At 48.2% G+C, this 15,469-nt stretch overlaps 1 long non-coding RNA gene across 1 annotated transcript; it reads left to right on the top strand.

Moving 5' to 3' along the window:
* Positions 1-6,558: 6,558 nt before the first annotated feature.
* Positions 6,559-13,548, top strand: LOC139179722 (uncharacterized). The gene is made up of 3 exons (XR_011564053.1): positions 6,559-6,753; positions 7,651-7,708; positions 9,515-13,548. It is a non-coding gene; the product is annotated as an uncharacterized lncRNA (long non-coding RNA).
* Positions 13,549-15,469: the final 1,921 nt, after the last annotated feature.

Raw genomic sequence — 15,469 nt, 5'->3', positions numbered from 1 at the left:
ACATGCCTATCCCTGAACCAATCACTATACAGCATGGGGAAGGAACTTCTGATTGGCCGACTCTGAGTCATGGATCCTATTAGAAAGCATCCTTCCTTGGGAAGGATATGAACTAAGAGTAGGGAGAGAATGGCCCCAAGGAAGAACAGGTCCTATTAATAGAAGGAGTAGATGCTGGGCAGACAAAAGCAGAATCCCTTTGCATGAGGATGGAGTTGCCTGATGGAGACATGTGGGAGGGTACACTTGGTAGATGGAAGGACATGAGCAGAGGCTTGGAGGTTTGCAAATACATAGTGTGGTCTGGATACAGTGGCTACATCATGATGTCTAGGAGTTCCATGGTACAATTCTGACTCCAATTCTGGTGTGTGTGTTTCTACACCACCTATTAACTCCATTCTGTCACTGTCTACCCAGAGATCTCATCAGATCCCACAGGTTGAGGGCTCAGTCCTACAAAACTGCCCCTCCCCTTCCGACAACAATTGCAAGTCCAGACTTCCCCTGTCTTCTGATCAACTTGCAGTAGAGTGGAGGTTCTGACGACTCCCTAGTCAGGTTTGATTAATTTGCTAGTGCAGCTCACGTGGCTGAGAGATACGTTTTATTTACTAGATTCCCATTTATTTGGAAAAGATTTAACTCAGAAACAGCCAGACAGAAGAGATGCATAGAGCAAGATATGGGGCAAGGGCACAGAGCTTCCAGGTCATCTCCAGAGCTAGCTAATCTCCCAACACCCCCAGATACTCACCAAACTGGAAACCCTCGAATCCTGTCCCTTTGCATTTCTGTAGTGGCTTGATTGGTTATATCATTGGCCTTTGGTGATTCAATGCAGTCTCCAGCCCCTCCCCCTCCCCAGGAGACTGAAGGGAGGGGTTGGCAGTTCCCCTCTCTTCACAAGGTTGGTTCCCCTGGCAACCGGCCTCCATCATTAGAAGACTTAGGGGCTTCCCAAAGGTCACCTCATTAACATAACAAAAGCTCTTTTCACTTAGGAAATTCTGAGGGTTTTAGGAGCCCTCTGCCAGTAACAGGCAGAAGACCAAATGCGTATTTCTTCTTATAAATCCCAATATCAGACCAGGTCTTGTATCTGGGGAGTATTATGGGCTGAAGGGGGGCTTCCCTGGTGGCTCAGAAGGTAAAGAATCTGCCTGCAATGCAGGAGACCTGGGTTTGATCCCTGGGCTGGGAAGATCCCCTGGAGAAGGGAATGGCAACCCACTCCAGTACTCTTGCCTGGGAAGTCCCACGGATAGAGGAGCCTGGCGGGCTACAGTCCACGGGGTCGCAAAGAGTCAGACACGACTGAGCGAGTAAGCACAGCACAAGCACCATGGCCTGAAGGGGTGAGGGGGAGGAACTGAGAGCAGGGGGTTTGGGATCTGGTCTGTAGACCTGCATCTTCCAAACTTTTGTTCCTCAGCCACACTGCCACAGCTTATTTCTTCCAGACTTACATGTTTCTCCATCACTTTTTCTTTGATGTGGACCACTTGCAAAGTTTTTACTGAATTTGTTACAATAGTGCTGTTGTTTTATGTTTTGGTCTTTTGGTCACGAGGCATGTGGGATCCGGACCAGGGATCAAACCCTCACCGCCTGTACTGGGAGGCAAAATCGTAACCACTGGATTGCCAGGGAAGTCCCTCTCCGTCGCTTTTTACTTAAACTTTTTCTTCATACTGATTTACTTTTTTTATTTAAAGAACTTTAATTTTTTAATATTTATTTATTCATTCATCTTAGTTTCAGCATGGGGGAGGGTCTAGTTCTGTGATCAGGGATCAAACCCGGGCTTCCTGCCTTGGGGTCATGGACTCTTAGCCACTGGACCACGAGGAAAGTCCCAAGAACTTTATTTTTGCAAGAAACACTGCCATCATCACAAACGGAGAGCCTGCCTTCCTTATCGTGATAGAGATGAACTATATAAATGAGGACAATGGTACCCAAAATTAGCTGTGAAATTCTGGCTGGATACTATCGCGTTTAGAGGGCTAGTCGGATCAAGAGAAAGAGAACCGAAAAGGAATCACTTTCTCAGTTTGATGCTCTTTTACTCCACACCCATATGCCACTCTCATCTTAGGGACCCCAGGGGTTGTGTCTCTACCTGGATTACCCCTGGGGTATGTGTCCCACAATTCTGGCTAATGGAAGCCAGGAGGCAGTTGTGAACAGGAAAAGGACACAGAAAAATAGCCCAGGTCATGGTGGGGAGAGTGTTTGAGAAGATGCTGTTTGCATAATTCCAGGTGAAGAGATGAGGGGCTAGGCATAGGCTGCTGCTGCTGCTAAGTCGTTTCAGTCATGTCCGACTCTGTGCGACCCCATAGATGGCTGCCAGTGCCTAAATCTCAGCAGGGAAGGAGGAGGGAGTAATGCCTGAAGTGATGCTCACTCTTTAGATTTAGCAGTTGAGACTGGGACCTGGAAGGGGGAGGTGTGGGGAGGATGACGAAGAATTCAGCAGGGGATACACTGAGTCTGAGATGTGGATGCATCCGTGGAGAGATCATTCACTTGTTCAGAAAGTATTTCTTGAGCACCTACTATGTACCACGCTCTGTTCTAAGACCCTGGGGTAGAGCGGTGAACCAACCAACCCCAAATCTCTGTCCCTATGAAGTCTACCTTCTCGTGGAGGACATGAGAAACTTGATGAGAAATCAAGGCCTTACTATTACATACAGTATAGCATCTGGAGAAGGAAACAGCAGCCTACACCAGTACTCCTGCCTGGAAAATGCCGTGGACGAAGGAGCCTGCTAGGCTATAGTCCATGGAATCGCAAAGAGTCGCACACGACTGAGTAACTTCGCTTCACAGTGTATCATGGGCATTCCAGGCAGCTCAGTGGGAAAAAGAGTCCACCTGGAACGCAGGAGATGCAGAAGATGAGTTTCGATCCCTGGGTAAGGAGGATTCCCTGGAGGAGGGCATAGGAACCCACTCCAGGATTCTTGCCTGGAGAATCCCGTAGACAGAGGAGCCTGGCAGGCTACAATCCATTGGGTCGCAGAGAATCGGACAGGACTGAAGCGACTGAGCACGTATGCGCAGTATATCATAACAGATGTTACATTAGATAGTGCTGTGCACTAAAGGGGACATATCTAGGAGGGAGATGTGGAAACTGAGATACACCCACTAGCAATTGGCTATATGGGTCTGGAGCTCAGGAGGCTTATTTAGAAGACATCTTTCATTCATTCATTGAGCAAATGTTTCTTGAACACAGTCTCTGTGCCAGGCATTGTGCTGGGTGCTGGGCAACACAGTCCCTATCTCATGAAACTTGTCTGGATTTAGGGAAGGCTGTGATTGGCTATAATCTGTATGGACACAGATAAGACTCCCCATGGGTGTGTGTGTGTGTGTGTGTAAAGAACCCCCAACATTTCAGGGAGGGCAGAGAAGACCTGGGAAAGGAGCCTGACCAGAAGCAAACAGCCTGTAGCAAAAACACCCAGAAGGGCGGAGCTTTAAGAACAAGAGGGAAGCTGGTACCACAGGAAGCTAGGGATTGAAACAGGCCTGGGCCTGGCATCCAGTGTCCATGAAAGCAAGCTCCTGGCAGAAGTGCAGGCGGCTCCCGCACAGAGAGGAGGGTGGAGGACGGGGTGTGCTGGGAGGAAGTGGAGATGGAGGCAGAAGAGAGTTTTCGAGAACTGTGGCTGAGAGGGAAGGAAAGAGAAAGAGAGGGAAGGAGAAGTCGGAGGTCAGTGGAGGGAAGCTTTAGTCTGCAGATGGAAGGGACCAGAATGCGTTGATAGGAAGAAGTCCACTCAGGGATGAAAGTGAAAACGTAGGGAAGTGATGGGGTCTGGGGGAGCAGAGGGAGTAGGGGGAGCCCTAGAGAGAAAGAAAGACTCCGTGTCAGGAAAGGCTGCAGAAGCTGAGGGGCTCAGGGCAAAATAAAAATGCAGGCCTTCTTGTTCAAAAAGTACTAAGCATTCAAGATGGTGACTCTCAGTACTGGATGGGGAAGGGGCAAGAGGCTCGTTTCGGCTAAGCTGAGACCTCAGGCCACCTGATAGACACACTGGTTGGGGGTGGAGGGGACGGTCACCGTCACACTCTTCACCAAGATCCCATGAGGTGAGCAACTGACCTCCACCTTCCCTTATGCCTGCGTCCAGCTCTCTCCAGTGAATACTGGATGTGGGTGGGAAGGGCGAGGCTGAGTGGTTTCCAGAGGGCCAAGGGGTACAGGAGTAGGTGGCTAAGACCCTCTCTCAGGGCAGCAGACAGACGGCGGGAGGTGTGAGCAGAGTCTCCACGCCTCGGCACATGCTCCACTGTCCCATGGGACTTCCTTTACACAGCTCAGGTTCAAAGATAAAATGATTAGGACTTTCAGCAAGAGGACCTCAGAGCATCAAGGACCCTGGTGGCTTGTCCTTGAGGTTCAGCCCTGCACCATGTCCACTTTAGCAAGAGATAATGGATGCTGATGGAGGTAAGGAGCGGGCAGAGATACAGCAGAACCTTCTGGAAGCAGGGATTGGGTGGCAAAAATGAGGGAGGGGATGGTGATGCAGGAAGGGCTTGAGGAAAAGAAGGCTGGGATGTGTCCAGATGCAGGAGAAGTATCTGTGGATTCGTTTCCTACTGCTGCAGTAATCAATGCTGCAAATCGAGTGGCCTGAAATACAAAAATGTGTCACCTTCTAGTGCTGGAGGTCAGAGGTCTGAAAACGGTCTCACTGAGCTGAAAATCAAGATGTCAGCAGGGCTGTGTGCCTTCTGGAGACACAAAAGGAGAGTCTGCTCCTAGACTTTCTAACCTCTAGCAATTTCCTGCCTTCCTTAGCTCCCGGCTCCTTCTTCCACCTGCAAAGCCAGCAGGGTAGCATTTTCAAATCTCTCTCTGACTCTAACTCTCCTACATCCCTCTTTGACTTATAGACTCTGATTCTATCAGCCCATCCACATAATCAGGATAATCTCCCATCTCAAGGTCAGTTAATTAGCAATCGTCATCCCCTCTGCAACTTTGATTCTCCCTTGCAGTGTAACACGTCCACAGTTTCCAGAGATTAGGATGTGAACATTTTTAGGGGTCCATTACTCTACTGACTACAGTCTTTAAAGCTGCTTTGTGATTACAAAAGAAAAACTACATGGTATAAACAAAAGCATGTTTATGGTTTGTTTCAGAATCCAGAGGTCAATTTGATCACTTGGTGATATCATCAAAGCTCCAGGCCCTTTTTTTTTCCCCTCTCACTCTGCCACATTCAGAACACTATCTTTCTTCTCCAAGCTTGTCCCCTCATGATCACAAGATGGCTGCCAAACCACCAGACATCACATCCAAAGCAGAACAGAAGGTGGCAAAGGGGCCTTTCTTAACCCTGTCCTCTTTGATTAGAAAGGAGAACTATGAGCTTTCTCCTCAGTTCCATGGCAGAGAGGAAGGAAAGACAGACCAGATATGTTGACCAACTCAAGCTGAATTCACTAGCTGAAATCAGAAAATGCCAATCCCAGATAGGGTGGGGTGTCAGTGTATCGGGGTCAGGGATCTGGGTGGCCAGAGTCAGAGATTGGTCTCTGGGCTGGGGTCAAAGGTAATTCTGTGGCCAGGGCTAGGGATCAGCATGTGGCTGGGGTCGATGTGCAGCCAGGATCGCAAATAGGTCCACAGCTGGGTCAGGAATCAGTCTACAGCTTGAGTCAGATGTCACTTTGTGGTTGGAGTCAAGTTTCAAACTAGAAGTTCGTTTTGTGTTTCTCTCTCTCTGTATCTTGGTCTCTCTTGTTTTGCCCTCCTTCTCTGGGAAGACCTGTCATATAATAAATATGACTATATGATGAGAAATGCATGATATAAACCTGTGCAAATGTACAAACTCTGACTCTGCTTGTGGAATGGCTTGTAGAAGTGATGTGGACACGTACAAATACAGTCGGTGCGGTCATTCCTTCAAGACAATTTTTGTCTCGGATTTCTATTGGTCCAGTCAGTCCATTAAATTTAGAATGTTGTTATTTCCTTTAATTATGTTTTATGCCTTCACCTGGGCTTCCCTTGTGGCTCAGCTAGTAAAGAATCTGCTTGCAATACAGAAGACATAGATTCTATTCCTGGGTTGGGAAAATTCCCTGGAGAAGGGAATGGCTACCCACTCTAGTATTCTGGCCTGGAGGATTCCATGGACTGTATAGTCCATGGGGTCACAAAGAGTCGGACACGACTGAATGACTTTCACTTTTACTCTATGACACCCACAGACCCATTCAGTATAATAACAATAATGCTAGGAAACATTCCGAAAGCATTAACCATGTGCAGGCACCTCTTTAAGCCCTATATGTATTAACACATTTAACTCTAACATCCATGCTGCTGCTAAGTCGCTTCAGTCGTGTCCGACTCTGTGCGACCCCATAAACGGCAGCCCACCAGGCTCCCCCGTCCCTGGGATTCTCCAGGCAAGAACACTGGAGTGGGTTGCCATTTCCTTCTCCAGTGCATGAAAGTGAAAAGTGAAAGTGAAGTCGCTCAGTCGTGTCTGACTCTTAGCGACCCCATGGACTGCAGCCTACCAGGCTCCTCCGTCTATGTGATTTTCCAGGCAAGAGTACAGGGGTGGGGTGTCATTGCCTTCTCCGCTAACACCCATGAGATCAGTACTATTATTATTCCCATTTTACAGAGGAGGAAGGAAGCACAGATGGCACGATTGGCTCTGAGCCACACTGCTGATCCTTGGAGCACGCTGAGTTCCTAACGTAAGTCAAGCCCTTTACCAGGTGCTGGAGGAGATGGAGGAGAAAGGCAGGGATGAAAGAGAGGTGAGGCTGGGAGGGTGGAGATACCCCAGGTCTAGTTTTCTGGGTGTGGCACCTCCCTGGGCACTGATGCAGGCGCAGGGCAAGAGTGAGCCACTAGGGGGCAGCAAGAACCAAGGAGCTGGTCTCCAGCCCATCTGCTCTCCCCAGCCTCGTGTCCTCAGCTCCTTAATAAAGCTGGAAAAGGGTGGGATTTTATGGAAGATCTGGCGCTGTTCTACTGCTGTCAGGAAGCTTAGGCAAGTTAATCACAAGAGCAGCTGGGCATCGCCTGGCTTTCACCCATCAAGACATGCACTCCTCACCCCACCACTATGGGCTGCCCCGGGACTTCTCTTATCCATCTTTGCTGGGGAGGAAACTGAGGCCCAGAGGGGTCAATACTTTGTCCACAGTCACACAGCTCCGAATTGGCAAAGGTCGGTTCCAAACTGAGGCAGGATGAGTGCAGAGCCCTTGCTTCTCTGAGTCTCAGCGTTCTCACCTGTAAAAGGGGTAGAAGAATCTAGACAGACGGCAGACAAGAGTGGTTAGCAATCGGGGTACATCATGGAAATGTCTCCCACAGAGGTCTCCGGCTGCTGTGAGGATCCAGTGAGATCACGCCTCTCTTGCAGCGGGGACTCAGAAACTTCTTCTAGCTGTTTGTGTGGGTGTGTGCGTGTTTAATTAATAACTTTCGTGGGAAAGTAATGTCAGAAAGATTATTCAACAGGATGTTAACAGAGATACACCTTTAAAAACAAACATACATTTGGGGACCGCCCACGTGGTGCCAGGTGCCTGGGCGGGGGATGGGATTTCCGGTGGTTTTCACTTTCCTATTTATACCTTTAGGTTTTCTCTGAATCAGAGAAGGCCAGCACGTGCCAATTTAGTAATCAGAAAAAAATTGGTAAGTAGGGGTTTTGTTTATTTTATTTTTTTTTAATAAAAAAAACTAAAGTGGAAACAGTCCCCACCTTGCCATCCCCACCCCCCTGGAAAAATCTTTGCAAAATCGAGGCTGGGGGTATGCAGAGTTGGGTTGGAGAGACCCTGAATTCAGTGTCTCTGGAGGTCTCTCCAGGTTTTGAGAACCTCCTAAGGGGCGCGCCCAGCCCTCTTTGGTGCTGCTACTGTGGGCCGTCTCTCTTGCTCTCCACAGCTCTGGTCCAGACTTGAGGGGAATGGTGGGAAACTCACGCTGCTAGCATCTTGCTCTGCCCACGCCGGCTGCCAGCTTCTTACTTGGCCAGGGCAGTCTCACTCTGGTCCCACCAGATCCATTAGACCTCGCCCCTCCATAGCTCTGGGGCTAACATTTGAGGCAGTCTGACCCATTGCTCTCCTTTCATCTCTCCGGACCAATACCCTTTCTCCTCCACGCTGAGGCAATTGATAAAGTTGTACCTTGGGGTCTAATAATCTAGCCCTGTACTGTCCCTACTGTAATCACTAGCCACCTGTGACTATTTAAATATTAATTCAATAAAATTAAAAAAATCAGTTCCTCAGCCACACTAACCATATGTCAAGTGTATAACAGCCATAGGTGGCTAGTGCTATGGTATTGGACAAAGTGAAAGATTTCCATCATAGCAAAAATCTCTGTTGGATAGCCTTATTCTAGACACTCATTCTGTGGCAGGAAGGCGGACCCCTTCCAGGGCCCGAAACTGGGCTCTTGTCTAACACTCAGAAATGAATTGTCCGAGGAGACACATGTGCTGACAAAGCAAGAGATTTTATCGGGAAAGGGCACCCGGGTGGAGAGCAGTAGGGTAAGGGAACCCAGGAGAAGAGCTCTGCCGCGTGGCTCGCAGTCTCGGGTTTTATGGTGATGGGATTAGTTTCCGGGTGGTCTTTGGCCAATCATTTTAATTCAGAGTCTTTCCTGGTGGCGCACGCATCGCTCAGCCAAGATGGATGCTGGCGAGAGGGATTCTGGGAAGTGGACGGACACGCGGTGTCTCCTTTAGCCCTTTCCCGACCTCTTCCGGTTGGTGGTGGCTTATTAGCTCCTTATCAGGATCTCCTGTCATAAAACAACTCATGCAAATGGTTACTATGGTGCCTGGCCAGGGTGGGCAGTTTCAATCAGTGTGCTTCCCCTAACAATTTGTCTTGTTATAAATCCCTTCCTGATGTAACATGGAGTAGGACTCTATGGGGTCATCTGGGGACAGACCCCTCCCCCATATCCTCTGCTGTAGCTTCTCTCTAAAGTCCCTAGATAACACTTCCTCAGCTGATTTATGGATGCTAAAACCACTACCAAATGGAAGAAATTAACTGCTTGATACAGATGAGCCCCAGACTTACGAGCGCCGAAAAATTGATAACCTCACCATCAACCAATCAGAGAACAGTGCATGAGCTGATCACACACCCTGTGACTCCCCACTCCCTCACCTGCCCTTTAAAAATCCTTTGCTGAACCCCTTTGGAGTTTGGAGAGTTCAGGGTTTTCTGAGCATAAGCCACTCGCTCTCCTTGCACGGCCCAGCAATATACATTTCTCTGCTCCAAACTCCAAAGTTTTGGTTTGTTTGGTTTCTCTGTGCATTGCACGCATGAACTTGAGTTTGGTACTCTAAGATTGTTCCTTGAACCAATATCCTCTCTTTTCTGATTCTCTCTCTAAAAAACATAAAGTAAAAATTGTGATCCACGATCATAATTTGAGAAATTTGTTTTTGTTTTAACAATTCCTCTTCAGGAGTAATCACTCAATCAATATTTCAGCGAAAGAGTGAATCACCAGGCCTGGTGTGAGGAAGTCCTGACCACAAAGTAAATTTGGAGAGACAGCAGTGAGCAACAGCTGGAAGTGAGGCCGAGATCGAATGTGGGTTGCGGTGGTGAGAGTGCTGAATCCTAACCACTAGACCACCAGGGTCTAGCTCTTATCTGCCTTGAAAAAAAATTTTGACAAGGAGACAGAAAGTAGAGAGCAAAGTAAAGCGTTTATTAGAAAAGCAGAGTAACATGCCAACATACGAACCTAGAGAAAGTCATGCTTCGGGGACTTTCAGAGTGGAACTGGAACAAGCCACTCCAGCATTCTTGCCTGGAGAATCCCCACAGACAGAGGAGCCTGGTGGGCTACAGTCCATGGGGTCACAAAGAGTTGGATGGGACTGAGTGACTAAGCGTAACGCAGAACGGCAGGTGCCATTTTGTGCGTGGGCAGTTGAGGTCTCCCTGACACCAAGGATGAGGAATTTGTGACTTCTTGATCTTTTTACCCAAGCAGGGCTTAATTCCTCTCTGCCCCTGCCATTACTGTTATCTTCAAGTGTTCCCAGGAGGCAAAGTCCAGCTATTTACCCTGTTCCTGTTGTTATTTCTATCTGAAGTGTAAGCAGGAGGCTGGCTGTAAATGTCTAACCCAGAGCCCATCTATTCCTGGCTTCAAGAAATGCGAACAGGAGGCTAGTTGTAAGTGTCTGGCTTGAAGTCCATCTGTCTCCTGCCTCTGAAGGAGTAGGCAGAAGCTAGAGCATGAGGGTGGAGGGCAGGGATGGTCTTCTGTGTCAGGATCAGCCAATAGCAGCGGGGGTTACTGGGGGCTTCCCATGAAGGTTTGGAGTGTCTACTGGAAAAAAAAAAGGCACAACCTGAATGTTGAGAATTAATTTTCATTTGGGGACATTACCGAGAACTATGTAACCACAGATAGCTCTATCTAGCCTCTCAGATAGCTCTGAGGCTCTGTTCCAAAGAGGTAAGAGAGGAGCCAGGATATACAGGCGTTTTTGCTGAGGGGAAAAAAAAGCGTAGTCAAACATCAAAAGATTACTTCTAATTACAAAAACAGACATCTCAAACTAATGATCTTAGTGTTTATGTATGGGAAGAAGCAAGAGTCTGGGCTTACTGAAATTACTCCTTTGATGTACATCTTAACTATTTAGGGCCAATATCCTGTTTTTCTTCATCCTGAAAACCTGAAAGTGGAGAATTATGTTTTATTTGGGGACATTACTGAGAACTAAGTAGCCAGAGACACAGCCTCTCAGATAGCTCTGAGGCTCTGTTCCAAAGAGGTAAGGGAGGAGCCAGGATATACAGGTGTTTTTGCTGAGGGGGGAAAAAAGTGTAGTCGAACATCAAAAGATTACTTCTAATTACAAAAACAGAATCTCAAACTAATGATTTTAGTGTTTTTCTCTGTATGGGAAGAAGCAAGAGTCTGGGCTTACTGAAATTACTCCTTTGATGTATATCTTATCTAGGGCCGATATCCTGTTTTTCGCCATCCTGAATTCCCTCGGGGCTCGGGGCTCCCTGGCATGGGGGAGGTGGGCAACTGAGAGAGCGTAACAGGCAGGAAGGCCAGAGGTCTCCAAATGGAGGAAATAGGGTGCAAATGTCTCTTAAAATTCTGTGTTGCTATGACGACACCTGGTTCCACCTGAACTTCAGTTCAGTTCAGTCGCTCAGTTGTGTCTGACTCTTTGTCACCCCATGAATCGCAGCACGCCAGGCCTCCCTGTCCACCTGAACTTAACTTTTCTCAAACCTTGAGCTAACCAATGCGTTTTTCTTATGGAAATGTTTTTCTTAAGCTATGTTAATGAAACTATGTATTTGCTTTGGAATTTGCCTTTCTTCAAAATGGTTCCCCCTAAGACCAACTTTCAGAGAAGGCAATGGCACCCCACTCCAGTACTCTTGCCTGGAAAATCCCACGGGTGGAGGAGCCTGGTGGGCTGCAGTCCATGGGGTCGCGAAGAGTCGGACACGACTGAAGCGACCTAGCAGCAGCAGCAGCAAGACCAACTTTTGGCTGATAATAGCTCAACAAACCAGTATTCATATAAATTGTTTTATGGCTGGGAGATGTCACACCTCGTGCCATCCTATCTCAGAATTGCATACTGTGGGAGAGGGGCCTGGTGAAACTCTGTTAGCCTTGAGGCATTTCTCTTACCTGATTAATAACTTTCTAACAGACATAAACTCCGGGAGTTGGTGATGGATAGGGAGGCCTGGCGTGCTGCAGTCCGTGGGGTCACAAAGAGTTGGACACGACTGAGCGACTGAACTGATGAAACTGACATAAAACAGCTTGCTAAAACTAGCGGGGGGCAGGGCACTCTCCGTTCCCCTTCTGATGTCTGTGTCAGAAGCTTTCTCTGTCCCTTTTTATATTTTAATAAAACTCTGCTATATAAAAGCTCTTGAGTGATCAAGCCTGGCCCCGGGTCCCAAAGTTAAATCTTTGGAGATCACAAATCCGACACTGTTCACCATAAACTGTCAGCTTCAGTCACTGATGGCTTGATGGTGGGCAGCATTTGTTATTTAGTAGACTGGCAGGTGGGCTTCCCTGGTGGCTCTGACGGTAAAGAATCTGCCTGCAATTCGAGAGACCTGGGTTCCATCCCTGGGTTGGGAAGATTCCCCTGGAGGAGGGTATGGCAACCCACTCCTGTACTCTTGCCTGGAGAATCCCCATGGAAAGAGGAGCCTAGTGGGCTACAGTCTATGGGGTTGCAAAGAGTTGGACCCGACTGAGCGACTAAGCACAGCACAGGTACCATTTTGTGTTGACTGAAATGGCAACATTTCTTTTTTAGTCCATGAGAGGAAGCCCAGAGCAGTGGCTGGGGCTGAGAATTCTAGATTTCTTAAGGCAGGCGATAGGGTCAACATGGGCTCTCACTGATAAGATGGCTCGTGATGTCGGCTTCCCAAACAAAGAATAAATCACAGTGATCCTTGAGACTGACCAAATTGCCCAAATGGCATCCTGTTAACTCACTGGTGCCTATCTTTTCAAAGCTGCGAGACCACCAGATTCCAGACCTCCGGCTACGTGACCATCCCTGGTAGGTTGTTAAAATAGGAAACAGGAGTCCTAAATGGCAGTGGCTAAAAGACAAGGAAGGGAAAGGCCCGCAAAAACAGAACAAAGGAGGGTCAAAGGAAGGTCTGAGGACCGGAGTGAGGACCTCAGGTAGAACAAACAGCACTCCTGGCTAGCCCAACTTACACAGGGCAGGCCCGGGGGGAGGAAAAAACATATAAAAAGAGGAGCCAAAGGGCCGGGGCTCTCTCTTCTCTTCGCGTCTTTGGGTCGGCATTCCCTCACGCCTCCTCGAGGATGTATTTTCCTGCTATTTTCTAAATAAAACTGAGCTGTAACACTGATCTGTCTAAGAGCTGTAACACGGTCTGTGCAAGAGCTGTGATGCGCCTAGGGCTTTAATGTCTGTCACTTCAAATTTTTGTTGAGACGAGACAGAACCGAGGAGATTACACTCGCCTGATAATCCCTTCAGAGAATTTTTCATTGGTGGGGTATAAGCAGGACTCCATCAGAAAGGGAGAACGCTGGTTCTCCCTAAGAGCCCGCCACCCTCTCTTCCCTCTAATAAATTTCCTCTTCTTGCCTGACTGCCCAGCTTGCTCTCTGTTTCTCTGCCCTCGCCTTATAGCAAGTTGTACCTTTTTTCTCTTGTCATCTGTGCCCCCCCACCCTGGAGTAAACCCGGGAGATGATGAAGATGGTGATAATGTAGATGATCTTTAGGATGACCTTCCAATGCAGATTTTGTTATCCTTCCTATTTTACAAATTAAACACACACACACACACACACAAAACGAAGACACAGGCAGATAAAGGAGACAGAGCAGTCATAGAGTCTGGGCCTTAACAAGACCCTAGGGATCCCTGCCTAATTTGAAGACTAGTGCCTGGGAGGTCAAGACCAGATTTTAAGGGAATTTTAAAAAATCTTTTGCAAAGAAATTCCCAAGAAAGATCCTGGCGGCCAGCCATTCCTCTGTGCTATAATTTTATTTATTTATTTATTTCTGGCTGTGCTGGGTCTTCGCTGCTTTTCAGGTTTTTCTCTCGCTGTGCTGAGCGAGGGCCACTCTCTCGTTAGGGCGCGCAGGCTTCTCATTGCAGTGGCTTTTCTTGTTGCAGAGCGCGGGCTCTAGGCGTGCAGGCTTCAGTAGTTGTGACTCCCGGACTCTCGGGCCTGTGCTCAATAGTCGCGGCACACAGGCTTTGTTACTCCCCTTCACGTGGGATCTTCCCGAATCAGACACGAACTCGTGTCTCCCGCATCGGCAGGGGGATTCTTTACCACTGAGCCACCGAGGAAGGTCCCCACCCTTGTGCTAATGAACACGTTTCTGGTGGGAATCACTTTACTTCTGAGTGAGAGTTGTCAGCAACGAAGATTTTAACCACCCCGGCTGCTGTTCTCAGGAGGAACCTTCGTGCTCCGCTTACGCAAGGTGGGAGGGAGTCCTATTGGAGGAACACCTCCAGTGCCTCCACTTCCGCTCCTGGACTCCTGCTTGTGGATGGATTTCATTTGGGGACTGGGGAGACAGAAGAGAGATGTGTCTCCTGGACCATATTTCTCAGTGGGTGGGGCTAGTGTGCATTTAAGCCAAATACAAATTCCTTACTCTAGTCCTGGCTGACCTTATGTCTCACAACTGTTCCTGGCTCACTGCTATAGCTGATCTTTCTATATGTGAACATGCCAAATTCCCTGTGCCTTGGGGCCTTTGCCCTTCGTCTGTTCTCTGCCTAGAATACTCTTCCTCCAGACCATCCTGGTTCTCCTAGTCAAGGAGGGCTCAGTTAAAATGTCACCTCCATAAAGACCTCTTCTAACCCCCTACCCCCCATCTCAGACTCCTATTTTCTTCATAGCACCTTTCAGGGTTTGTGGGTTTTTTTCCTTTTGTGTATTTATATTAATGTTGGTCGTTTAGTCGTGTCTTTTTGCTCCTCTGTCCATGGAATTCTCTAAGGCTTCCCTCGTGGCTCAGACAGTAAAAAAAATCTGCCCACATAGCAGGAGACCTAGGTTTGATCCCTGTTGGGAAGATCCCCTGGAGAAGGGTATGGCAACCCACTCCAGTATTCTTGCCTAGGGAATTCCATGGACAGAGGAGCCTGGCCGACTACAGTCCGTAGCGTTGCAGAGTCGGACACAACTGAGCGACTAACACTTTTACTTTCCATCTCCATGGAGATGGAAAGTAAAAGGCAAGAATACTGGAGTGGGTAGCCATTCCCTTCTCTGGGGGATCTTCCCGGCTATTTTTAAAAATTTGGCTGCACTGGGTCTTAGTTGCTGTATGTGGGATCTTCGATCTTTGTTGCAGCATGCAGAATCTTTAATTGTGGTATATGGCATCTAGTTCCCCAAGCAGGGATTGAACCTGCATTTGGAGCCCAGAGTCTTAAACACTGGACCACCAGGGAAGTCCCTCCTTCTTTCTTTTTAATATCTGTCTCTCCCGCTGAACTGTAAGATCCAGGAGGGAAGGGACTTTTGTTTCCTCACATCCAGCATGCTGCCTAGCACATAGCAGGTTCTCAGGAAACATTGGTGGGATGTGTGGCTTTCTTGCTCTCTCTGCTTCTTCCTTCCCTGGGGGGTGGGGAAGCCAGAACAGTGGCCTCCCACCGGCTTCCCTGAACTTGGGAGGGTAGATTTAAATCCGGATAAGAGATTGGACCTCTCAGGTGGTCCACTGGTTAAGCCTTCACACTTCCACTGCTGGGGGTGTGGGTTTGATCCCTGGTCGGGGAACTAAGATCACATTATGTGCTCAAGGCAAGAAAAAATAGATGGGAAGTGTCTCTGTGTAGTTCTCCATTCTAGTTTCCCAAAGCCCAGAGGATTCTGTAA

This window comes from Bos indicus, chromosome 25 (genome assembly GCF_029378745.1).
Source record: "Bos indicus isolate NIAB-ARS_2022 breed Sahiwal x Tharparkar chromosome 25, NIAB-ARS_B.indTharparkar_mat_pri_1.0, whole genome shotgun sequence".
NCBI classification, from domain to species: Eukaryota; Metazoa; Chordata; class Mammalia; order Artiodactyla; family Bovidae; genus Bos; species Bos indicus.
The sequence above is the reverse complement of the archived record's forward strand: the minus strand, read 5'-3'. Positions and strand labels throughout refer to the sequence as shown.